Below are 25,458 nucleotides of genomic sequence, written 5' to 3' on the forward strand. Positions count from 1 at the left end.
GTTAGAGAAACGGCCCTCCGACCTGCAGAGGCAGAAAGTTCCTCTCGTCTAATGGGAACTAGCCCACTCACGCTGAAGCAGCTATTGCCCGTTAGAGAAACTGCCCTCTGACCTGCAGAGGCAGAAAGGTCCTCTTGTCTAATGGGAACTAGCCCACTAACGCTGAAGCAGCTATTTCCCATTAGAGAATCAGCCCTCCGACCTGCAGAGGAACAAAGGTCCTCACGTCTAATGGGAACTAGCCCACTCACGCTGTAGCAGCTATTTCCCATTAGAGAAACGGCCCTCCGACCTGCAGAGGCAGAAAGTTCCTCTTGTCTAATGGGAACTAGCCCACTCACGCTGAAGCAGCTAAGTCCCTTAGAGAAACTGCCCTCCGACCTGCAGAGGCAGAAAGGTCCTCTCGTCTAATGGGAACTAGCCCACGCACGCTGAAGCAGCTATTTCCCATTAGCGAAACGGCCCTCCGACCTGCAGAGGCAGAAAGTTCCTCACGTCTAATGGGAAGTAGCCCACTCACGCTGAAGCAGCTATTTCCCATTAGAGAAATGGCCCTCCGACCTGCAGAGGCAGAAATGTCCTCTCGTCTAATGGGAACTAGCCCACACACGCTGAAGCAGCTATTCCCCGTTAGAGAAACAGCCCTCGTACCTGCAGAGGCAGAAATGTCCTCTCGTCTAATGGGAACTAGCCCACTCACGCTGAAGCAGCTATTGCCCGTTAGAGAAACAGCCCTCTGACCTACAGAGGCAGGAAGGTCATCTCGTCTAATGGGAACTAGCCCAGTCACGCTGAAGCAGCTATTTCCCGTTAGAGAAATGGCCCTATGACCTTCAGAGGCAGAAAGGTCCTCTCGTCTAATGGGAACCAGCCCACTCACACTGAAGCAGCTATTTCCCATTAGAGAAACGGCCCTCCGACCTGCAGAGGCAGAAAGGCCCTCTTGTCTAATGGTAACTAACCGAATCACGCTGAAGCAGCTATTTCCCATTAAAGAAACGGCCCTCTGACCTGCAGAGGCAGAAAGGTCCTCCCGTCTAATGGGAACTAGCCCACTCATGCTGAAGCAGCTATTTCCCATTAGAGAAACGGCCCTCCGACCTGGAGAGGCAGAAAGGTCCTCTCGTCTAATGGGAACTAGCCCATTCACGCTGAAGCAGCAATTTCCCATTAGAGAAACGGCCCTCAGACCTGCAGAGGCAGAAAGGTCTTCCCGTCTAATGGGAACTAGCCCACTCACGCTGAAGCAGCTATTCCCTGTTAGAGAAACGGCCCTTGTACCTGCAGAGGCAGAAAGGTCCTCTCGTCTAATGGGAACTAGCCAACTCACGCTGAAGCAGCTATTGCCCGTTAGAGAAATGGCCCTCTGACCTGCAGAGGCAGAAAGGTCCTCTCGTCTACTGGGAACTAGCCCACTCACGCTGAAGCAGCTATTTCCAATTAGAGAATCGGCCCTCCGACCTGCAGAGGCAGAAAGGTCCTCACGTCTAATGGGAACTAGCCCACTCATGCTGTAGCAGCTATTTCCCATTAGAGAAACGGCCCTCCGACCTGCAGAGGCAGAAAGTTCCTCTCGTCTAATGGGAACTAGCCCACTCACGCTGAAGCAGCTAAGTCCCTTAGAGAAACTGCCCTCCGACCTGCAGAGGCAGAAAGGTCCTCTCGTCTAATGGGAACTAGCCCACTCACGCTGAAGCAGCTATTTTCCTTAGAGAAACTGCCCTCCGACTTGCGGAGGCAGAAAGGTCCTCTCGTCTAATGGGAACTAGCCCACTCACACTGAAGCAGCTATTGCCCCATAGAGAAACGGCCCTCCGACCTGCAGAGGCAGAAAAGTCCTCTCGAGCCCACTCCCACTGAAGTACATACCTATTGGCCATTAGAGAAACGGCCCTCCGACCTGCAGAGGCGGAAATGTCCTTTCGTCTAATGGGAACCAGCCCACTCAAACTGAAGCAGCTGTTTCCCATTAGAGAAACGGCCCTCCGACCTGCAGAAGCGGAAAGGTCCTCTCGTCTAATGGGAACCAGCCCACTCACACTGAAGCAGCTATTCCCATTAGAGAAACGGCCCCCCGCCCTGGAGAGGCGGAAAGGTCCTCTCATCTAATGCGAAACAGCCCACTCACACTGAAGCAGCTATTTCCCATTAGAGAATAGCTGCTTCAGCGTGAGTGGGCTAGTTCCCATTAGACGGGAGGACCTTTCTGCCTCTGCAGGTCGGAGGGCCCTCCGACCTGCAGAGGCAGAAAGGTCCTCCCGTCTAATGGGAACTAGCCCACTCACGCTGAAGCAGCTATTTCCCATTAGAGAAACGGCCCTCCGACCTGCAGAGGCGGAAATGTCCTTTCGTCTAATGGGAACCAGCCCACTCAAACTGAAGCAGCTGTTTCCCATTAGAGAAACGGCCCTCCGACCTGCAGAAGCAGAAAGGTCTTCCCGTCTAATGGGAACTAGCCCACTCACGCTGAAGCAGCTATTCCCTGTTAGAGAAACGGCCCTTGTACCTGCAGAGGCGGAAATGTCCTCTCGTCTAATGGGAACTAGCCCATTCACGCTGAAGCAGCAATTTCCCATTAGAGAAACGGCCCTCAGACCTGCAGAGGCAGAAAGGTCTTCCCGTCTAATGGGAACTAGCCCACTCACGCTGAAGCAGCTATTCCCTGTTAGAGAAACGGCCCTTGTACCTGCAGAGGCAGAAAGGTCCTCTCGTCTAATGGGAACTAGCCAACTCACGCTGAAGCAGCTATTGCCCGTTAGAGAAATGGCCCTCTGACCTGCAGAGGCAGAAAGGTCCTCTCGTCTACTGGGAACTAGCCCACTCACGCTGAAGCAGCTATTTCCAATTAGAGAATCGGCCCTCCGACCTGCAGAGGCAGAAAGGTCCTCACGTCTAATGGGAACTAGCCCACTCATGCTGTAGCAGCTATTTCCCATTAGAGAAACGGCCCTCCGACCTGCAGAGGCAGAAAGTTCCTCTCGTCTAATGGGAACTAGCCCACTCACGCTGAAGCAGCTAAGTCCCTTAGAGAAACTGCCCTCCGACCTGCAGAGGCAGAAAGGTCCTCTCGTCTAATGGGAACTAGCCCACTCACGCTGAAGCAGCTATTTTCCTTAGAGAAACTGCCCTCCGACTTGCGGAGGCAGAAAGGTCCTCTCGTCTAATGGGAACTAGCCCACTCACACTGAAGCAGCTATTGCCCCATAGAGAAACGGCCCTCCGACCTGCAGAGGCAGAAAAGTCCTCTCGAGCCCACTCCCACTGAAGTACATACCTATTGGCCATTAGAGAAACGGCCCTCCGACCTGCAGAGGCGGAAATGTCCTTTCGTCTAATGGGAACCAGCCCACTCAAACTGAAGCAGCTGTTTCCCATTAGAGAAACGGCCCTCCGACCTGCAGAAGCGGAAAGGTCCTCTCGTCTAATGGGAACCAGCCCACTCACACTGAAGCAGCTATTCCCATTAGAGAAACGGCCCCCCGCCCTGGAGAGGCGGAAAGGTCCTCTCATCTAATGCGAAACAGCCCACTCACACTGAAGCAGCTATTTCCCATTAGAGAATAGCTGCTTCAGCGTGAGTGGGCTAGTTCCCATTAGACGGGAGGACCTTTCTGCCTCTGCAGGTCGGAGGGCCCTCCGACCTGCAGAGGCAGAAAGGTCCTCCCGTCTAATGGGAACTAGCCCACTCACGCTGAAGCAGCTATTTCCCATTAGAGAAACGGCCCTCCGACCTGCAGAGGCGGAAATGTCCTTTCGTCTAATGGGAACCAGCCCACTCAAACTGAAGCAGCTGTTTCCCATTAGAGAATCGGCCCTCCGACCTGCAGAAGCAGAAAGTTCCTCTCGTCTAATGGGAACTAGCCCACTGTTAGGCAGAAACCTGTGCAGTTCCCTTGGGGAACACTGCAAAAGATTTAGGACTACAGGTAGAGCAGTAAACCCCTTTGGTAGCAGTCTGTACCACCCAGATTTACCTGGTAGCTGTGGCTGAGCAGTCAGACTTCTCTCAAGAAGAGTTAGGCAGTATGTAAAGTATACACAATATGTACCAAAACACAATAGCACAAGCAAACACTGACCAGAGCTTGGTTTCAAAAGTATATAGTTATTTATTTAAAATACACATAAGTTAAAAACACTCTAGCAAAAATATAGTAAAAGCACTTCAACACAGTTATACTGAAAGTAAATTCAATCCTTTCTCCTATCTAGACAACTCTAGGTTAACACCACTTAATTAAAACAGAGGTGAGTGCTTAACGTTAGATGACACTCTAGTAGTTTCCAAGAAAGGGAGAGAAAAAGCAGAAATAGGTTAGACACACCACTCTAAGGTCCAGAACACTTGCAATAGGCTTAAAGAAGAATAAAGTCACAGGTGAGCAAAAGTCACTAGGCAGGGCCCACTCTTAGAGTAGCCGGAGCGAAAATGTGCCCAAGATCACACTGTTAGTTAGAGATTCAAAGTCTTGCAAAGAGTCAAAAAGAGTTTAGAGTGGCTCAGAAAGTTTAGCCAAAGTGTCCCAGGCACTCCCAGGTTCGAAAGCCGGGGACTAAATCTACCCCGTACAGTCGGTAGCAAGGGAAGCCAGGCGGAACACAGTACCTTAAGCGGAAAGGATCCTCCAGCGGGGGCAGTTGTTCCAGGCAGCGACAGCAAGGCTCGACGTCGGTCAGGGGAGAAGAATATCTCGCTGAAGAGCAGAAGAGAAAGGTCGTAGCACTGCCCGGGAAGAAACCAGCCGCGGAGTCCTCCGGTTAAAGGGTTGGTACCGACTTTCGCGGTATGGGGGTAAAGTGTGGTATTCCGGATGCCGGGGTGCTTGGCACAGGCAAGGCGGCCACGAGATACCTCAAAAGGACGGAAAGAAGGCGAAAACTGGTTGTCCCCACCAGTCAAGGGAAGGAGCCACTCCGTTAAGAGTTCTCCTCGGTCGTCGGGAAAAAGTGGTGAGACGGTTCAGCAGGGCTCCACCGGGTGGTGTCGTCGAAGCAGGTCGGCTCAGCTCTTCCCTCGTCGGATTCTTGGTCCTGTGGCGACTTCTGAAGTCCCAGTCCCCAAAGCCCTGCTTTTATGCAGCAAACCCCCATTCACCCAGCCTAGCTGTCACTCAAACATGCTAAGTGGTGAGCCGGGCGGCTCACCACTTGGGCCAATCAGGACGGAGTGCGACTTGAGTTACCAAGGTAACTCAGTCCAGGGTGCCTAAATCCCCCTCCACCCCTCCTAAGTACCCCAGACAGAGTGGCACCACTTTGGAGGGCTTCTGTGGAGAAGCCCGCCAAAAGTGGAACAAAGGGCTCCACTTTGGGTCAGAGTTACAGAGGCGAACACCAACGCCAGTTTAGAATCAAGTTTTGGCAAAAAGTCCCAACCGGAGTTATAAAAATAAATATATAAACCGGCGGTATGTTTAAGGCTACCGTAAATAAATAATTAAATGTGTTAGCCTAAAACAATGGGAAATCCCATAGGGAAATATTCGCGGTCGAATATAAAAAGTAGTTTCCACTGCCACCAGCCAAAACTCGATCAGGGGGGACGGAGACGTGCCCCCTCGACTAACAGACCCTGGGGCAATCGAATTGCCCCAGCCAGTACGTCCACAATATGATGGTTTGTACTGGTTCTGTTCAGGATTCAAGACTAGCAAAGTCTTTGGTGACTTTACATGCCCTGGGAGACAGTAGTCAGTCCCAGGGTATGGAGTCTATGTTGGGGAGTCCCTAGGACACCCCTGGGTCACGGCACAGAGGGTGCTGTGTGACCCACATCACAAAAATACATGAGGCCCTATGGAGTAAAAGACCCCATAGCCCATTCAACACAAGGTTTAACCAAGAAAACACACTTCAACATGTCCAAGAGTGAGGGTAAAAGAGTCTCACTCTTGGCAGGAGAAAAAATTAAACCCCAGAAATCCAGCAAAGCTGCTGGGGGACTCACTAGGTAGGGAAATTCAGCCTAAACAGAGAATTCTCCCTAACACTCGCCCCCCCCAGACTAAGGGACAGGAGGATTTAATCCACTCCTGGATGAACCTCATACCTCTAGTCGATGATATACATCCTAGAGAGTCCATCAGCATTTTGATGGTGACACCTTGACCTTTGCTTAAGGGAGAACTCAAAGGTTTTCTTTTGCAAGCTAAAGGACCTACAAACCCTTTGAGGAACATCAGTCTTTTTGTTATAGGGGATCTGGTTGACCAGTCCCTCAGAAGTTGGTACAACTTCTGAACCTATGTTAGGCTTTTTCAAGGGGTCCTTATAAAGGATTCCCTTAGATCTAGAGGGGCCTCCAAGGTTCCTCACCACCTCTCTTGTGGGAGCAGGTTGGGTCTTAGGCCTCTTGGTTGGAGGGGTTGGGGTTAGGCAATGTACCTGCTTCCCCTTCCTCTTAGATCTACCCTTACCTATTTTAGGAGTTCCCCCCCTAATATTAGGATTTGAGTTGGGGTCTTCAGTAGAAGGTCCAACAGTCTGAAGGTTTTTGGCCTTAGACTTTTCTTTTCTGGTTTTCCACCAGCACTGAGAATTACCAGTTCTCTCGGGTCCAGATAGGGGCCTAGTTGGTCTATCCACCTCTTCCTCAGAAGCAGGGGGAGTCAGAGACTCTGAGACTAGGGGAACAATGATGGAGCTTGGTTGGGGCTCCCATGTTCCTAGCATACTATCCGGAAAGGTGCCTGGGTTAGAGGTCAACTTACTAACACCAGGGCTTGTAGTGGGGTTCTCAGTAGAGGGTCCCACAGGCTTAGAAGGGTCCTTCAAGGTAGCCTGTCTAGCCAATTTGGTTAAGTTCTGCTTCTCCATACGGGGAGGCCTGGGGGTATGTGACACTACTCCTAGAGTTCTTAGGTCATTCCCCAACAGGACCTTCCCAGGTACCTCAGTCTGAACACTGACAGGGATCCTCACTGTCATGTTGTTACACTGAATGAGGGCTGGTAGAATAGGAACCATTTGGACAGGGCCTCCAGACATTTTAGTGGGACCTTTGGGTGCTTTGGCCACATCCTCAGGTTGAAAGAAGCTTTCATCCACTACTGTTCTGCTGGCCCCAGTGTCTCTCCTGGCAGGAGTATCCTGGCCATTGACAAGAACACTGTCCACATAATACACCTTAGAGTTAACAGGTAGGGAGTTATACACAACCCTATTCTGGGGACTAACCAGACCCATAGGCTCTAAGTTTACAGTTGCTTGAAGACCCAAGGGTTCTTCAGCAAAGAGTTCAAAGTGGGCACTAGCCATCTGTACTTCATCCTCAGGAGTGAAGGCTAAGGAGACTGTGCTGATCCCTGCAGGTTTACCCTTGCACTTGGGATCTCCTTTGATATGGTCAGTACCCTGACAGACATAGCATTGTCCAAATGCTCTATGGAAGGGTGGCTTGTTCTGACCTCCTTCTGGCTTGTGGCCAGAAGGTACACTAGCCTGATTCGGTTTACCCTGGGGCTTACCCTGGTTATTTGGTTGTTTGTGGCCCTCTTGGGTATGGGAGGTATTAGAATTCTCTTTGGGGTCCTTTTTAGGCTGTTTCTCCCCATCCTTCTTCTGAGTTACCCCAGAATCCTTGTGAGTGGCCCTGTTGGCAACCCACAAGTCAGCAGCCTTAGCTAGCTTCCTAGGATCCAATTCCTGTGAATCAGCCAAGTGCTGTCTGAGCTCAGGAGAGCAGGCATCATAAATTGACTCCAACATAAAGAGATTTCTCATCCCCTCATAAGTGTTCACCTTGTAACCCTTAATCCATCCCTCTAAGTTTTTCAAACATTCACTCACCCAGGTAGCCCAAGGGGTACCATCATGCTTTTTGAGGCTCCTAAACCTCTTAAGATACTGGGAAGGGGTCTTCCCAAACCTAGCTATCAAAGCTAGTTTCACACATTCATAGTCCTTCCTATCCTCCTCCCCCATCTCCATTACCACATCAGTGGCAACAGGGGGAAGCCTAGAGAACAACCAGGTGAGTAAGTCATTTCCTGTGATGTTCTGGAGCCCATGATTATATTCAAACAGAGACAACCAATCCAACACATCCAACTTAGGCTCATACATACCAACCAATTCTTTAGGCATCCGGGGTCTTTTAGGACTGGAACTTCTAGAGGAGCCAGAGAGAGAAACATTCTCAACAGATAATTTCTTCATTTCTAAGTCATACTTGAGCTCCATTTCCCTTAGCCTTAGTTCTTTGTCAGTTTGAGCATTAAGTTTCTTATACTCCAATTCTAGCTTCATTTTCTCCAGTTCAAAGTACTGAGGACTAAATGTGGGACCTGGTAAAGGTCCAGTAGGCACAGCAGGTAGAGCAGGCAGAGGCCTAGGGGGGACAGTTACAACAGCCTCACCCTCCTCTTCTGACTCTTCCTCAGAAACATCAACATTTTGCTCCATGTTAACTTCAATACTGTCATCTACAGTTGCTGGAGTGGTAGGCTCCTCTGAACCATCACCCAGACTTTGGTTAGCTAACAATCTTTCAATCAGCTCCATTTTCTTGCCCTTAGTCAGGAGATCCTTATGTTTACAGAGCACTCTTAAACAATCAGCAGTTTTGGCTGCAAGGGACTCTTGACTATAGCTTTCTATAACTGACATGTTAGAGGTTTTACTTTTTCAGTGCTAAGCTTTGTGGTTAGTTGCACTAAGGTATCTAAAGCACAATAAAATGTATACTCAATACAAATCCCACCGCTGTACACCAGTGTTAGGCAGAAACCTGTGCAGTTCCCTTGGGGAACACTGCAAAAGATTTAGGACTACAGGTAGAGCAGTAAACCCCTTTGGTAGCAGTCTGTACCACCCAGATTTACCTGGTAGCTGTGGCTGAGCAGTCAGACTTCTCTCAAGAAGAGTTAGGCAGTATGTAAAGTATACACAATATGTACCAAAACACAATAGCACAAGCAAACACTGACCAGAGCTTGGTTTCAAAAGTATATAGTTATTTATTTAAAATACACATAAGTTAAAAACACTCTAGCAAAAATATAGTAAAAGCACTTCAACACAGTTATACTGAAAGTAAATTCAATCCTTTCTCCTATCTAGACAACTCTAGGTTAACACCACTTAATTAAAACAGAGGTGAGTGCTTAACGTTAGATGACACTCTAGTAGTTTCCAAGAAAGGGAGAGAAAAAGCAGAAATAGGTTAGACACACCACTCTAAGGTCCAGAACACTTGCAATAGGCTTAAAGAAGAATAAAGTCACAGGTGAGCAAAAGTCACTAGGCAGGGCCCACTCTTAGAGTAGCCGGAGCGAAAATGTGCCCAAGATCACACTGTTAGTTAGAGATTCAAAGTCTTGCAAAGAGTCAAAAAGAGTTTAGAGTGGCTCAGAAAGTTTAGCCAAAGTGTCCCAGGCACTCCCAGGTTCGAAAGCCGGGGACTAAATCTACCCCGTACAGTCGGTAGCAAGGGAAGCCAGGCGGAACACAGTACCTTAAGCGGAAAGGATCCTCCAGCGGGGGCAGTTGTTCCAGGCAGCGACAGCAAGGCTCGACGTCGGTCAGGGGAGAAGAATATCTCGCTGAAGAGCAGAAGAGAAAGGTCGTAGCACTGCCCGGGAAGAAACCAGCCGCGGAGTCCTCCGGTTAAAGGGTTGGTACCGACTTTCGCGGTATGGGGGTAAAGTGTGGTATTCCGGATGCCGGGGTGCTTGGCACAGGCAAGGCGGCCACGAGATACCTCAAAAGGACGGAAAGAAGGCGAAAACTGGTTGTCCCCACCAGTCAAGGGAAGGAGCCACTCCGTTAAGAGTTCTCCTCGGTCGTCGGGAAAAAGTGGTGAGACGGTTCAGCAGGGCTCCACCGGGTGGTGTCGTCGAAGCAGGTCGGCTCAGCTCTTCCCTCGTCGGATTCTTGGTCCTGTGGCGACTTCTGAAGTCCCAGTCCCCAAAGCCCTGCTTTTATGCAGCAAACCCCCATTCACCCAGCCTAGCTGTCACTCAAACATGCTAAGTGGTGAGCCGGGCGGCTCACCACTTGGGCCAATCAGGACGGAGTGCGACTTGAGTTACCAAGGTAACTCAGTCCAGGGTGCCTAAATCCCCCTCCACCCCTCCTAAGTACCCCAGACAGAGTGGCACCACTTTGGAGGGCTTCTGTGGAGAAGCCCGCCAAAAGTGGAACAAAGGGCTCCACTTTGGGTCAGAGTTACAGAGGCGAACACCAACGCCAGTTTAGAATCAAGTTTTGGCAAAAAGTCCCAACCGGAGTTATAAAAATAAATATATAAACCGGCGGTATGTTTAAGGCTACCGTAAATAAATAATTAAATGTGTTAGCCTAAAACAATGGGAAATCCCATAGGGAAATATTCGCGGTCGAATATAAAAAGTAGTTTCCACTGCCACCAGCCAAAACTCGATCAGGGGGGACGGAGACGTGCCCCCTCGACTAACAGACCCTGGGGCAATCGAATTGCCCCAGCCAGTACGTCCACAATATGATGGTTTGTACTGGTTCTGTTCAGGATTCAAGACTAGCAAAGTCTTTGGTGACTTTACATGCCCTGGGAGACAGTAGTCAGTCCCAGGGTATGGAGTCTATGTTGGGGAGTCCCTAGGACACCCCTGGGTCACGGCACAGAGGGTGCTGTGTGACCCACATCACAAAAATACATGAGGCCCTATGGAGTAAAAGACCCCATAGCCCATTCAACACAAGGTTTAACCAAGAAAACACACTTCAACATGTCCAAGAGTGAGGGTAAAAGAGTCTCACTCTTGGCAGGAGAAAAAATTAAACCCCAGAAATCCAGCAAAGCTGCTGGGGGACTCACTAGGTAGGGAAATTCAGCCTAAACAGAGAATTCTCCCTAACACCCACTCACGCTGAAGCAGCTAAGTCCCTTAGAGAAACTGCCCTCCGACCTGCAGAGGCAGAAAGGTCCTCTCGTCTAATGGGAACTAGCCCACTCATGCTGAAGCAGCTATTTCCCATTAGAGAATAGCTGCTTCAGCGTGAGTGGGCTAGTTCCCATTAGACGGGAGGACCTTTCTGCCTCTGCAGGTCGGAGGGCCCTCCGACCTGCAGAGGCAGAAAGGTCCTCCCGTCTAATGGGAACTAGCCCACTCACGCTGAAGCAGCTATTTCCCATTAGAGAAACGGCCCTCCGACCTGCAGAGGCAGAAAGGTCCTCCCATCTAATTGGAACTAGCCCACTCACGCTGAAGCAGCTATTTCCCATTAGAGAAACGGCTCTCCGACCTGCAGAGGCAGAAAGGTCCTCTCATCTAATGGGAACTAGCCCACGCAGGCTGAAGCAGCTATTTCCCATTAGAGAAACGGTCCTCCGACCTGGAGAGGCAGAAAGGTCCTCTCGTCTAATGCGAACTAGCCCACTCACGCTGAAGCAGCTATTTTCCTTAGAGAAACTGCCCTCCGACTTGCGGAGGCAGAAAGGTCCTCTCGTCTAATGGGAACTAGCCCACTCACACTGAAGCAGCTATTGCCCCATAGAGAAACGGCCCTCCGACCTGCAGAGGCAGAAAAGTCCTCTCGAGCCCACTCCCACTGAAGTACATACCTATTGGCCATTAGAGAAACGGCCCTCCGACCTGCAGAGGCGGAAATGTCCTTTCGTCTAATGGGAACCAGCCCACTCAAACTGAAGCAGCTGTTTCCCATTAGAGAAACGGCCCTCCGACCTGCAGAAGCGGAAAGGTCCTCTCGTCTAATGGGAACCAGCCCACTCACACTGAAGCAGCTATTCCCATTAGAGAAACGGCCCCCCGCCCTGGAGAGGCGGAAAGGTCCTCTCATCTAATGCGAAACAGCCCACTCACACTGAAGCAGCTATTTCCCATTAGAGAAACAGCCTTCCGACCTGCAGAGACGGAAAGGTCCTCTCGCCTAATGGGAACCAGCCCACTCACACTGAAGCAGCTATTCCCCATTAGAGAAACGGCCCTCCAACCTGTAGAGGCGTAAAGGTCCTCTCGCCTAATGGGAACTTGCCCACTCACAATGAAGCACTTATTTTCCATTAGAGAAACGGCCCTCCTACCAGCAGAGGGGGAAAGGTCCTCTCATCTAATGGGAACTAGCCCACTCACACTGAAGCAGCTATTTCCCATTATATAAACGGCCCTCCGACCTGCAGAGGCGTAAAGGTCCTCTCGTCTAATGGGAACCAGCCTATTCACACTGAAGCAGCTATTTCCCAATAGAGAAATGGTCCTCCGACCCGGAGAGGCAGAAAGGTCCTCTCGTCTAATGGGAACTAGTCCACTCACGCTGAAGCAGCTATTTCCCAATAGAGAAACGGCCCTCTGACCTGGAGAGGCAGAAAGGTCCTCTTGTCTAATGGGACCTAGCCCACTCACGCTGAAGCAGCTATTTCCCATTAGAGAATCGGCCCTCCGACCTGCAGAGGCAGAAAGGTCCTCACGTCTAATGGGAACTAGCCCACTCACGCTGTAGCAGTTATTTCCCGTTAGAGAAACGGCCCTCCGACCTGCAGAGGCAGAAAGGTCCTCTCGTCTAATGGGAACTAGCCCACTCACGCTGAAGCAGCTATTGCCCGTTAGAGAAACGGCCCTCTGACCTGCAGAGGCAGAAAGGTCCTCTTGTCTAATGGGAACTAGCCCACTCACGCTGAAGCAGCTATTTCCCATTAGAGAATCGGCCCTCCGACCTGCAGAGGCAGAAAGGTCCTCACGTCTAATGGGAACTAGCCCACTCACGCTGTAGCAGCTATTTCCCGTTAGAGAAACGGCCCTCCGACCTGCAGAGGCAGAAAGTTCCTCTCGTCTAATGGGAACTAGCCCACTCACGCTGAAGCAGCTATTGCCCGTTAGAGAAACTGCCCTCTGACCTGCAGAGGCAGAAAGGTCCTCTTGTCTAATGGGAACTAGCCCACTAACGCTGAAGCAGCTATTTCCCATTAGAGAATCAGCCCTCCGACCTGCAGAGGAACAAAGGTCCTCACGTCTAATGGGAACTAGCCCACTCACGCTGTAGCAGCTATTTCCCATTAGAGAAACGGCCCTCCGACCTGCAGAGGCAGAAAGTTCCTCTTGTCTAATGGGAACTAGCCCACTCACGCTGAAGCAGCTAAGTCCCTTAGAGAAACTGCCCTCCGACCTGCAGAGGCAGAAAGGTCCTCTCGTCTAATGGGAACTAGCCCACGCACGCTGAAGCAGCTATTTCCCATTAGCGAAACGGCCCTCCGACCTGCAGAGGCAGAAAGTTCCTCACGTCTAATGGGAAGTAGCCCACTCACGCTGAAGCAGCTATTTCCCATTAGAGAAATGGCCCTCCGACCTGCAGAGGCAGAAATGTCCTCTCGTCTAATGGGAACTAGCCCACACACGCTGAAGCAGCTATTCCCCGTTAGAGAAACAGCCCTCGTACCTGCAGAGGCAGAAATGTCCTCTCGTCTAATGGGAACTAGCCCACTCACGCTGAAGCAGCTATTGCCCGTTAGAGAAACAGCCCTCTGACCTACAGAGGCAGGAAGGTCATCTCGTCTAATGGGAACTAGCCCAGTCACGCTGAAGCAGCTATTTCCCGTTAGAGAAATGGCCCTATGACCTTCAGAGGCAGAAAGGTCCTCTCGTCTAATGGGAACCAGCCCACTCACACTGAAGCAGCTATTTCCCATTAGAGAAACGGCCCTCCGACCTGCAGAGGCAGAAAGGCCCTCTTGTCTAATGGTAACTAACCGAATCACGCTGAAGCAGCTATTTCCCATTAAAGAAACGGCCCTCTGACCTGCAGAGGCAGAAAGGTCCTCCCGTCTAATGGGAACTAGCCCACTCACGCTGAAGCAGCTATTTCCCATTAGAGAAACGGCCCTCCGACCTGCAGAGGCAGAAATGTCCTCTCGTCTAATGGGAAGTAGCCCACTCACGCTGAAGCAGCTATTCCCCGTTAGAGAAACAGCCCTCGTACCTGCAGAGGCAGAAATGTCCTCTCGTCTAATTGGAACTAGCCCACTCACGCTGAAGTAGCTATTTCCCATTAGAGAAACGTCCCTCCGACCTGCAGAGGCAGAAAGGTCCTCTCATCTAATGGGAACTAGCCCACTCACGCTGAAGCAGCTATTTCCCAATAGAGAAACGGTCCTCCGACCTGGAGAGGCAGAAAGGTCCTCTCGTCTAATCGGAACTAGCTCACTCACGCGCAAGCAGCAATTTCCCATTAGAGAAACAACCCTCGGACTGGCAGAGGCAGAAAGGTCCTCTCGTCTAATGGTTAACCAGCCCACTCACGCAGAAGCAGCTATTTTCCATTAGGGAAACGGCCCTCCGACCTGCAGAGGCAGAAAGGTCCTCTCGTCTAATGGGACCTAGCCCACACACGCGGAAGCAGCTATTTCCCATTAAGGAAACGGCCCTCCGACCTGGAGATTCAGAAAGGTCCTCACGTGTAATGGGAACTAGCCCACTCACGCTGAAGAAGCAATTTCCCGTTAGAGAAACGGCCCTCAGACCTGCAGAGGCAGAAAGGTCTTCCCGTCTAATGGGAACTAGCCCACTCACGCTGAAGCAGCTATTCCCCGTTAGAGAAACGGCCCTTGTACCTGCAGAGGCAGAAAGGTCCTCTCGTCTAAAGGGAACTAGCCCACTGACGCTGAAGCAGCTATCTCCCATTATTGAAACAGCCCTCCGACCTGCAGAGGCAGAAAGTTCCTCTCGTCTAATGGGAACTAGCCCACTCACGCTGAAGCAGCTATTTCCCATTAGAGAAACGGCCCTCCGACCTGCAGAGGCAGAAATGTCCTCTCGTCTAATGGGAACTAGCCCACTCACGCTGAAGCAGCTATTCCCCGTTAGAGAAACAGCCCTCGTACCTGCAGAGGCAGAAATGTCCTCTCGTCTAATGGGAACTAGCCCACTCACGCTGAAGCAGTTATTCCCCGTTAGAGAAACAGCCCTCGTACCTGCAGAGGCAGAAAGGTCCCCTCGTCTAATGGGAACTAGCCCACTCACGCTGATGCAGCTATTGCCCGTTAGAGAAACGGCCCTCTGACCTACAGAGGCAGAAAGGTCCTCTTGTCTAATGGGAACTAGCCCAGTCACGCTGAAGCATCTATTGCCCGTTAGAGAAACGGCCCTCTGACCTGCAGAGGCAGAAAGGTCCTCTCGTCTAATGGGAACCAGCCCACTCACACTGAAGCAGCTATTGCCTGTTAGAGTAACGGCCCTCCACCCTGCAGAGGCAGAAAGGTCCTCTCGTCTAATGGGAAATAGCACACTCACAGTGAAGCAGCTATTTCCCATTAGGGAAACGGCCCTCCGATCTGCAGAGGCAGAAAGGTCCTCTCGTCTAATGGGAACTAGCCCACTCACACGGAAGCAGCTATTTCCCATTAGGGAAACAGCCCTCTGACCTGGAGAGGCAGAAAGGTCCTCTTGTCTAATGTGAACTAGCCCCCTTACACTGAAGCATCTATTTCCCATTAGAGAATTGGCCCTCCAACCTGCAGAGGCAGAAAGGTACTCTCGTCTAATGTGAACTAGCCGACTTACACTGAAGCATCTATTTCCCATTAGAGAATCGTGCCTCCGACCTGCAGAGGCAGAAAGGTCCTCATGGGAACTAGCCCACTCACGCTGAAGCAGCTGTTTTCCTTAGAGAAACTGCCCTCCGACCTGCAGAGGCAGCTATTTCCCATTAGGGAAACATCCCTCCGACCTGGAGAGGCAGAAAGGTCCTCTCGTCTAATGTGAACTAGCCCCCTTACACTGAAGCATCTATTTCCCATTAGAGAATTGGCCCTCCAACCTGCAGAGGCAGAAAGGTACTCTCGTCTAATGGGAACTAGCCCACTCACTCTGAAGCAGCTATTTTCCTTAGAGAAACTGCCCTCCGACCTGCGGAGGCAGAAAGGTCCCCTCGTCTAATGGGAACTATCCCACTCACACTGAAGCAGCTATTGCCTGTTAGAGGAACAGCCCTCCGACCTGCAGAGGCAGAAAAGTCCTCTCGAGCCCACTCACACTGAAGTACGTACCTATTGCCCATTAGAGAAACGGCCCTCCGACCTGCAGAAGCGGAAATGTCCTTTCGTCTAATGGGCACCAGCCCACTCACACTGAAGCAGCTGTTTCCCATTAGAGAAACGGCCCTCCGACCTGCAGAGGAGGAAAGGTCCTCTCGTCTAATGGGAACCAGCCCACTCACACTGAAGCAGCTATTTCCCATTAGAGAAACGGCCCCCCGCCCTGTAGAGGCGGAAAGGTCCTCTCGTCTAATGGGAACCAGCCCAGTCACACTGAAGCAGCTATTTCCCATTAGAGAAACAGCCTTCCGACCTGCAGAGGCGGAAAGGTCCTCTCGCCTAATGGGAACTAGCCCACTCACACTGAAGCAGCTATTTCCTATTAGATAAACGGCCCTCCGATCTGCAGAGGCGTAAAGGTCCTCTCGTCTAATGGGAACCAGCCCATTCACACTGAAGCAGCTATTTCCCAATAGAGAAACGGTCCTCCGACCCGGAGAGGCAGAAAGGTCCTCTCGTCTAATGGGAACTAGCCCACTCACGCTGAAGCAGCTATTTCCCATTAGAGAAACGGCCCTCTGACCTGGAGAGGCAGAAAGGTCCTCTCGTCCAATGGGAACTAGCCCACTCACGCTGAAGCAGCAATTTCCCGTTAGAGAAGCGGCCCTCGTACCTGCAGAGGCAGAAAGGTCCCCTCGTCTATTGGGAACTAGCCCACTCACACTGAAGCAGCTATTTCCCATTAGGGAAACCCCCCTACGACCTGCAGAGACAGAAAGGTCCTCTCGTCTAATGGGAACCAGCCAACTCACATGGAAACAGCTATTTCCCTTTAGGGAAACGGCCCTCCGACCTGGAGAGGCAGAAAAGTCCTCTCGTCTAATGCGAAAGAGCCCTCTCACACTGAAGCAGCTATTTCCCATTAGAGAAACGGCCCTCCGACCTGGAGAGGCAGAAAGGTCCTCTCGTCTAATGGGAACTAGCCCACTCACACTGAAGCAGCTATTTCCCATTAAGGAAACAGTCCTCCGACCTGGAGAGGCAGAAAGGTCCTCTCGTCTAATGGGAACCAGCCCACTCACACTGAAGCAGCTATTTCCCATTAGAGAAACGGCCCGCCGACCTTCAGAGGCAGAAAGGTCCTCGACTAATGGGAACTAGCCCACTCACGCTGAAGCAGCTATTTCCCATTAGAGAAACGGCCCTCGTACCTGCAGAGGCTGAAATGTCCTCTCGTCTAATGGGAACTAGCCCACTCACGCTGAAGCAGCTAAGTCCCTTAGAGAAACTGCGGTCCGACCTGGAGAGGCAGAAAGGTCCTCTCGTCTAATAGGAACTAGACCACTCACAATGAAGCAGCAATTTCCCATTAGAGAAACGGCCTTCGGACCTGCAGAGGCAGAAATGCCCTCTCGTCTAATGGGAACTAGCCCACTCACGCTGAAGCAGCTATTTCCCATTAGAGAAACGGCCCTCGTACCTGCAGAGGCAGAAATGTCCTCTCGTCTAATGGGAACTAGCCCACTCACGCTGAAGCAGCAATTGCCCGTTAGAGAAACGGCCGTCTGACCTGCAGAGGCAGAAAGGTTCTCTCGTCTAATGGGAACTAGCCCACTCACGCTGAAGCAGCTATTTCCCTTTGGAGAAACGGCCCTCCGACCTCCAGAGGCAGAAATGTCCTCTCGTCTAATGGGAACTAGCCCACTCACGCTGAAGCAGCTATTCCCCGTTAGAGAAACGGCCCTCCGACCTACAGAGGCAGAAAGGTCCTCTCGTCTAATGGGAACTAGCCCAGTCACGCTGAAGCAGCTATTTCCCATTAGAGAAACGGCACTCCAACCTGCAGAGGCAGAAAGGTCCTCTCGTCTAATGGGAACCAGCCCACTCACACTGAAGCAGCTATTGCCCGTTAGAGTAACGGCCCTACGACCTGCAGAGGCAGAAAGGTCCTCTCGTCTAATGGGAACTAGCACACTCACAGTGAAGCAGCTATTTCCCATTAGGTAAACGGCCCTCCGATCTGCAGAGGCAGAAAGGTCCTCTCGTCTAATGGGAACTAGCCCACTCACACGGAAGCAGCTATTTCCCATTAGGGAAACAGCCCTCCGACCTGGAGAGGCAGAAAGGTCCTCTCGTCTAATGTGAACTAGCCCCCTTACACTGAAGCTTCTATTTCCCATTAGAGAATTGGCCCTCCAACCTGCAGAGGCAGAAACGTACTCTCGTCTAATGTGAACTAGCCGACTTACACTGAAGCATCTATTTCCGATTAGAGAATCGTCCCTCCGACCTGCAGAGGCAGAAAGGTCCTCTCGTCTAATGGGAACTAGCCCACTCACTCTGAAGCAGCTATTTTCCTTAGAGAAACTGCCCTCCGACCTGCAGAGGCAGAAAGGTCCCCTCGTCTAATGGGAACTATCCCACTCACACTGAAGCAGCTATTGCCCGTTAGAGGAACAGCCCTCTGACCTGCAGAGGCAGAAAAGTCCTCTCGAGCCCACTCACACTGAAGTACGTACCTATTGCCCATTAGAGAAACGGCCCTCCGACCTGCAGAAGCGGAAATGTCCTTTCGTCTAATGGGCACCAGCCCACTCACACTGAAGCAGCTGTTTCCCATTAGAGAAAAGGCCCTCCGACCTGCAGAGGAGGAAAGGTCCTCTCGTCTAATGGGAACCAGCCCACTCACACTGAAGCAGCTATTTCCCATTAGAGAAACGGCCCCCCGCCCTGTAGAGGCGGAAAGGTCCTCTCGTCTAATGCGAAACAGCCCAGTCACACTGAAGCAGCTATTTCCCATTAGAGAAACAGCCTTCCGACCTGCAGAGGCGGAAAGGTCCTCTCGCCTAATGGGAACCAGCCCACTCACAATGAAGCATTATTTTCCATTAGAGAAACGGCCCTCCGACCAGCAGAGGCGGAAAGGTCCTCTCGTCTAATGGGAACTAGCCCACTCACACTGAAGCAGCTATTTCCTATTAGATAAACGGCCCTCCGACCTGCAGAGGCGTAAAGGTCCTCTCGTCTAATGGGAACCAGCCCATTCACACTGAAGCAGCTATTTCCCAATAGAGAAACGGTCCTCCGACCCGGAGAGGCAGAAAGGTCCTCTCGTCTAATGGGAACTAGCCCACTCACGCTGAAGCAGCTATTTCCCATTAGAGAAACGGCCCTCTGACCTGGAGAGGCAGAAAGGTCCTCTCGTCCAATGGGAACTAGCCCACTCACGCTGAAGCAGCAATTTCCCGTTAGAGAAACGGCCCTCGTACCTGCAGAGGCAGAAAGGTCCCCTCGTCTATTGGGAACTAGCCCACTCACACTGAAGCAGCTATTTCCCATTAGGGAAACCCCTCTCCGACCTGCAGAGACAGAAAGGTCCTCTCGTCTAATGCGAACCAGCCAACTCACACGGAAACAGCTATTTCCCTTTAGGGAAACGGCACTCCGACCTGGAGAGGCAGAAAAGTCCTCTCGTCTAATGCGAAACAGCCCTCTCACACTGAAGCAGCTATTTCCCATTAGAGAAACGGCCCTCCGACCTGTAGAGGCGGAAAGGTCCTCTCGTCTAATGGGAACTAGCCCACTCACACTGAAGCACCTATTGCCCGTTAGAGAAACGGCCCTCTGACCTGCAGAGGCAGAAAAGTCCTCTTGTCTAATGGGAACCAGCCCACTCACACTGAAGCAGCTATTTCCCATTAGGGAAACCCCCCCTCCGACCTGCAGAGGCAGAAAGGTCCTCTCGTCTAATGGGAACCAGCCCACTCACACGGAAGCAGCTATTTCTCATTAGGGAAACGGCCCTCCGACCTGGAGAGGCAGAAAGGTCCTCTCGTCTAGTGGGAACTAGTCCACTCACGTGGAAGCAGCTATTTCCCATTAGAGAAACAGCCCTCCGACCTGGAGAGGCAGAAAGGTCCTCTCGTCTAATGGGAACTAGACCACTCACGCTGAAGCAGCAATTTCCCATTAGAGAAACAGCCTTCGGACCTGCAGAGGCAGAAATGTCCTCTTGTCTAATGGGAACTAGCCCACTCACGCTGAAGCAGCTATTTCCCATTAGAGAAACGGCCCTCCGACCTGGAGAGGCAGAAAGATCCTCTCGTCTAATGGGAACTAGCCCACTCACACTGAAGCAGCAATTTCCCATTAGAGAAACGGCCCTCAGACCTGAAGAGGCAGAAAGGTCTTCCCGTCTAATGGGAACTAGCCCACTCGCGCTGAAGCAGCTATTCCCCGTTAGAGAAACGGCCCTTGTACCTGCAGAGGCAGAAAGGTCCTCTCGTCTAATGGGAACTAGCCCACTCACGCTGAAGCAGCTATCACCCGTTAGAGAAACGGCCCTCTGACCTGCAGAGGCAGAAAGGTCCTCTCGTCTACTGGGAACTAGCCCACTCACGCTGAAGCAGCTATTTCCCATTAGAGAAACAGCCCTCCGACCTGCAGAGGCAGAAATGTCCTCTAGTCTAATGGGAACTAGCCCACTCACGCTGAAGCAGCTATTCCCCGTTAGAGAAACAGCCCTCATATCGCAGAGGCAGAAATGTCCTCTCGTCTAATGGGAACTAGCCCACTCACGCTGAAGCAGCTATTGCCCGTTAGAGAAACAGCCCTCTGACCTACAGAGGCAGAAAGGTCGTCTCGTCTAATGGGAACTAGCCCAGTCACGCTGAAGCAGCTATTTCTCGTTAGAGAAATGGCCCTCTGACCTTCAGAGGCAGAAAGGTCCTCTCGTCTAATGGGAACCAGCCCACTCACACTGAAGCAGCTATTGCCCGTTAGAGTAACGGCCCTCCGACCTGCAGAGGCAGAAAGGTCCTCTCGTCTAATGGGAACTAGCCCACTCACGCTGAAAGCAGCTATTTCCCATTAGAGAAACGGCCCTCCGACCTGCAGAGGCAGAAAGGCCCTCTTGTCTAATGGTAACTAACCGAATCACGCTGAAGCAGCTATTTCCCATTAAAGAAACGGCCCTCTGACCTGCAGAGGCAGAAAGGTCCTCCCGTCTAATGGGAACTAGCCCACTCACGCTGAAGCAGCTATTTCCCATTAGAGAAACGTCCCTCCGACCTGCAGAGGCAGAAAGGTCCTCCCATCTAATTGGAACTAGCCCACTCACGCTGAAGTAGCAATTTCCCATTAGAGAAACGTCCCTCCGACCTGCAGAGGCAGAAAGGTCCTCTCATCTAATGGGAACTAGCCCACTCACGCTGAAGCAGCTATTTCCCATTAGAGAAACGGTCCTCCGACCTGGAGAGGCAGAAAGGTCCTCTCGTCTAATCGGAACTAGCTCACTCACGCGCAAGCAGCAATTTCCCATTAGAGAAACAACCCTCGGACCGGCAGAGGCAGAAAGGTCCTCTCGTCTAATGGTTAACCAGCCCACTCACGCAGAAGCAGCTATTTTCCATTAGGGAAACGGCCCTCCGACCTGCAGAGGCAGAAAGGTCCTCTCGTCTAATGGGACCTAGCCCACACACGCGGAAGCAGCTATTTCCCATTAAGGAAACGGCCCTCCGACCTGGAGATTCAGAAAGGTCCTCACGTGTAATGGGAACTAGCCCACTCACGCTGAAGAAGCAATTTCCCGTTAGAGAAACGGCCCTCAGACCTGCAGAGGCAGAAAGGTCTTCCCGTCTAATGGGAACTAGCCCACTCACGCTGAAGCAGCTATTCCCCGTTAGAGAAACGGCCCTTGTACCTGCAGAGGCAGAAAGGTCCTCTCGTCTAAAGGGAACTAGCAGACTGACGCTGAAGCAGCTATCTCCCATTATTGAAACGGCCCTCCGACCTGCAGAGGCAGAAAGTTCCTCTCGTCTAATGGGAACTAGCCCACTCACGCTGAAGCAGCTATTTCCCTTAGAGAAACTGCCCTCTAACCTGCAGAGGCAGAAAGGTCCTCTCGTCTAATGGGAACTAGCCCACTCACGCTGAAGCAGCTATTTCCCATTAGAGAAACGGCTCTCCAACCTGCAGAGGCAGAAAGTTCCTCACGTCTCATGGGAACTAGCCCACTCACGCTGAAGCAGCTATTTTCCATTAGAGAAACGGCCCTCCGACCTGCAGAGGCAGAAATGTCCTCTCGTCTAATGGGAACTAGCCCACTCACGCTGAAGCAGCTATTCCCCGTTAGAGAAACAGCCCTCGTACCTGCAGAGGCAGAAAGGTCCCCTCGTCTAATGGGAACTAGCCCACTCACGCTGATGCAGCTATTGCCCGTTAGAGAAACGGCCCTCTGACCTACAGAGGCAGAAAGGTCCTCTTGTCTAATGGGAACTAGCCCAGTCACGCTGAAGCATCTATTGCCCGTTAGAGAAACGGCCCTCTGACCTGCAGAGGCAGAAAGGTCCTCTCGTCTAATGGGAACCAGCCCACTCACACTGAAGCAGCTATTGCCCGTTAGAGTAACGGCCCTCTGACCTGCAGAGGCAGAAAGGTCCTCTCGTCTAATGGGAACTAGCACACTCACAGTGAAGCAGCTATTTCCCATTAGGGAAACGGCCCTCCGATCTGCAGAGGCAGAAAGGTCCTCTCGTCTAATGGGAACTAGCCCACTCACACGGAAGCAGCTATTTCCCATTAGGGAAACAGCCCTCCGACCTGGAGAGGCAGAAAGGTCCTCTCGTCTAATGTGAACTAGCCCCCTTACACTGAAGCATCTATTTCCCATTAGAGAATTGGCCCTCCAACCTGCAGAGGCAGAAAGGTACTCTCGTCTAATGTGAACTAGCCGACTTACACTGAAGCATCTATTTCCCATTAGAGAATCGTGCCTCCGAACTGCAGAGGCAGAAAGGTCCTCATGGGAACTAGCCCACTCACGCTGAAGCAGCTATTTCCTATTAGAGAAACGGCTGTCCGACCTGCAGAGGCAGAAAGTTCCTCTTGTCTAATGGGAACTAGCCCACTCACGCTGAAGCAGCTGTTTTCCTTGGAGAAACTGCCCTCCGACCTGCGGAGGCAGAAAGGTCCTCTCGTCTAATGGGAACTAGCCCACTCACGCTGAAGCAGCTATTTCCCGTTAGAGAAACGGCCCTCCGACCTGCAGAGGCAGAAAGTTCCTCACGTCTAATGGGAACTAGCCCACTCACGCTGAAGCAGCTATTCCCCGTTAGAGAAACAGCCCTCGTACCTGCAGAGGCAGAAAGGTCCCCTCGTCTAATGGGAACTAGCCCACTCACGCTGAAGCAGCAATTGCCCGTTAGAGAAACGGCTCACTGACCCGCAGAGGCAGAAAGGTCCTCCAGCCTAATGGGAACTAGACCACTCACACTGAAGCAGCAATTTCCCATTAGAGAAACGGCCTTCGGACCTGCAGAGGCAGAAAAGTCCTCTCGTCTAATGGGAACTAGCCCACTCACGCTGAAGCAGCTATTTCCCATTAGAGAAACGGCCCTCGTACCTGCAGAGGCAGAAATGTCCTCTCGTCTAATGGGAACTAGCCCACTCGCGCTGAAGCAGCAATTGCCCGTTAGAGAAACGGCCGTCTGACCTGCAGAGGCAGAAAGGTCCTCTCGTCTAATGGGAACTAGCCCACTCACGCTGAAGCAGCTATTTCCCGTTGGAGAAACGGCCCTCCGACATGCAGAGGCAGAAATGTCCTCTCGTCTAATGGGAACTAGCCCACTCACGCTGAAGCAGCTCTTCCCTGTTAGAGAAACAGCCCTCGTACCTGCAGAGGCTGAAATGTCCTCTCGTCTAATGGGAACTAGCCCACTCACGCTGAAGCAACTATTGCCCGTTAGAGAAACGGCCCTCCGACCTACAGAGGCAGAAAGGTCCTCTCGTCTAATGGGAACTAGCCCAGTCACGCTGAAGCAGCTATTTCCCATTAGAGAAACGGCCCTCCGATCTGCAGAGGCAGAAAGGTCCTCTCGTCTAATGGGAACTAGCCCACTCACACGGAAGCAGCTATTTCCCATTAGGGAAACATCCCTCCGACCTGGAGAGGCAGAAAGGTCCTCTCATCTAATGTGAACTAGCCCCCTTACACTGAAGCATCTATTTCCCATTAGAGAATTGGCCCTCCAACCTGCAGAGGCAGAAAGGTACTCTCGTCTAATGTGAACTAGCCGACTTACACTGAAGCATCTATTTCCCATTAGAGAATCGTCCCTCCGACCTGCAGAGGCAGAAAGGTCCTCTCGTCTAATGGGAACTAGCCCACTCACTCTGAAGCAGCTATTTTCCTTAGAGAAACTGCCCTCCGACCTGCGGAGGCAGAAAGGTCCCCTCGTCTAATGGGAACTATCCCACTCACACTGAAGCAGCTATTGCCCGTTAGAGGAACAGCCCTCCGACCTGCAGAGGCAGAAAAGTCCTCTCGAGCCCACTCACACTGAAGTACGTACCTATTGCCCATTAGAGAAACGGCCCTCCGACCTGCAGAAGCGGAAATGTCCTTTCGTCTAATGGGCACCAGCCCACTCACACTGAAGCAGCTGTTTCCCATTAGAGAAACGGCCCTCCGACCTGCAGAGGAGGAAAGATCCTCTCGTCTAATGGGAACCAGCCCACTCACACTGAAGCAGCTATTTCCCATTAGAGAAACAGCCCCCCGCCCTGTAGAGGCGGAAAGGTCCTCTCGTCTAATGCGAAACAGCCCAGTCACACTGAAGCAGCTATTTCCCATTAGAGAAACAGCCTTCCGACCTGCAGAGTCAGAAAGGTCCTCTCGCCTAATGGGAACCAGCCCACTCACAATGAAGCATTATTTTCCATTAGAGAAACGGCCCTCCGACCAGCAGAGGCGGAAAGGTCCTCTCGTCTAATGGGAACTAGCCCACTCACACTGAAGCAGCTATTTCCTATTAGATAAACGGCCCTCCGATCTGCAGAGGCGTAAAGGTCCTCTCGTCTAATGGGAACCAGCCCATTCACACTGAAGCAGCTATTTCCCAATAGAGAAACGGTCCTCCGACCCGGAGAGGCAGAAAGGTCCTCTCGTCTAATGGGAACTAGCCCACTCACGCTGAAGCAGCTATTTCCCATTAGAGAAACGGCCCTCTGACCTGGAGAGGCAGAAAGGTCCTCTCGTCCAATGGGAACTAGCCCACTCACGCTGAAGCAGCAATTTCCCGTTAGAGAAACGGCCCTCGTACCTGCAGAGGCAGAAAGGTCCCCTCGTCTATTGGGAACTAGCCCACTCACACTGAAGCAGCTATTTCCCATTAGGGAAACCCCCCTCCGACCTGCAGAGACAGAAAGGTCCTCTCGTCTAATGGGAACCAGCCAACTCACACGGAAACAGCTATTTCCCTTTAGGGAAACAGCCCTCCGACCTGGAGAGGCAGAAAAGTCCTCTCGTCTAATGCGAAACAGCCCTCTCACACTGAAGCAGCTATTTCCCATTAGAGAAACGGCCCTCCGACCTGTAGAGGCGGAAAGGTCCTCTCGTCTAATGGGAACTAGCCCACTCACACTGAAGCACCTATTGCCCGTTAGAGAAACGGCCCTCTGACCTGCAGAGGCAGAAAAGTCCTCTTGTCTAATGG

The sequence above is a fragment of the Ambystoma mexicanum genome, chromosome 7q (genome assembly GCF_040938575.1).
Source record: "Ambystoma mexicanum isolate Mex_15411 chromosome 7q, UKY_AmexF1_1, whole genome shotgun sequence".
In the NCBI taxonomy this organism is placed as follows: Eukaryota; Metazoa; Chordata; class Amphibia; order Caudata; family Ambystomatidae; genus Ambystoma; species Ambystoma mexicanum.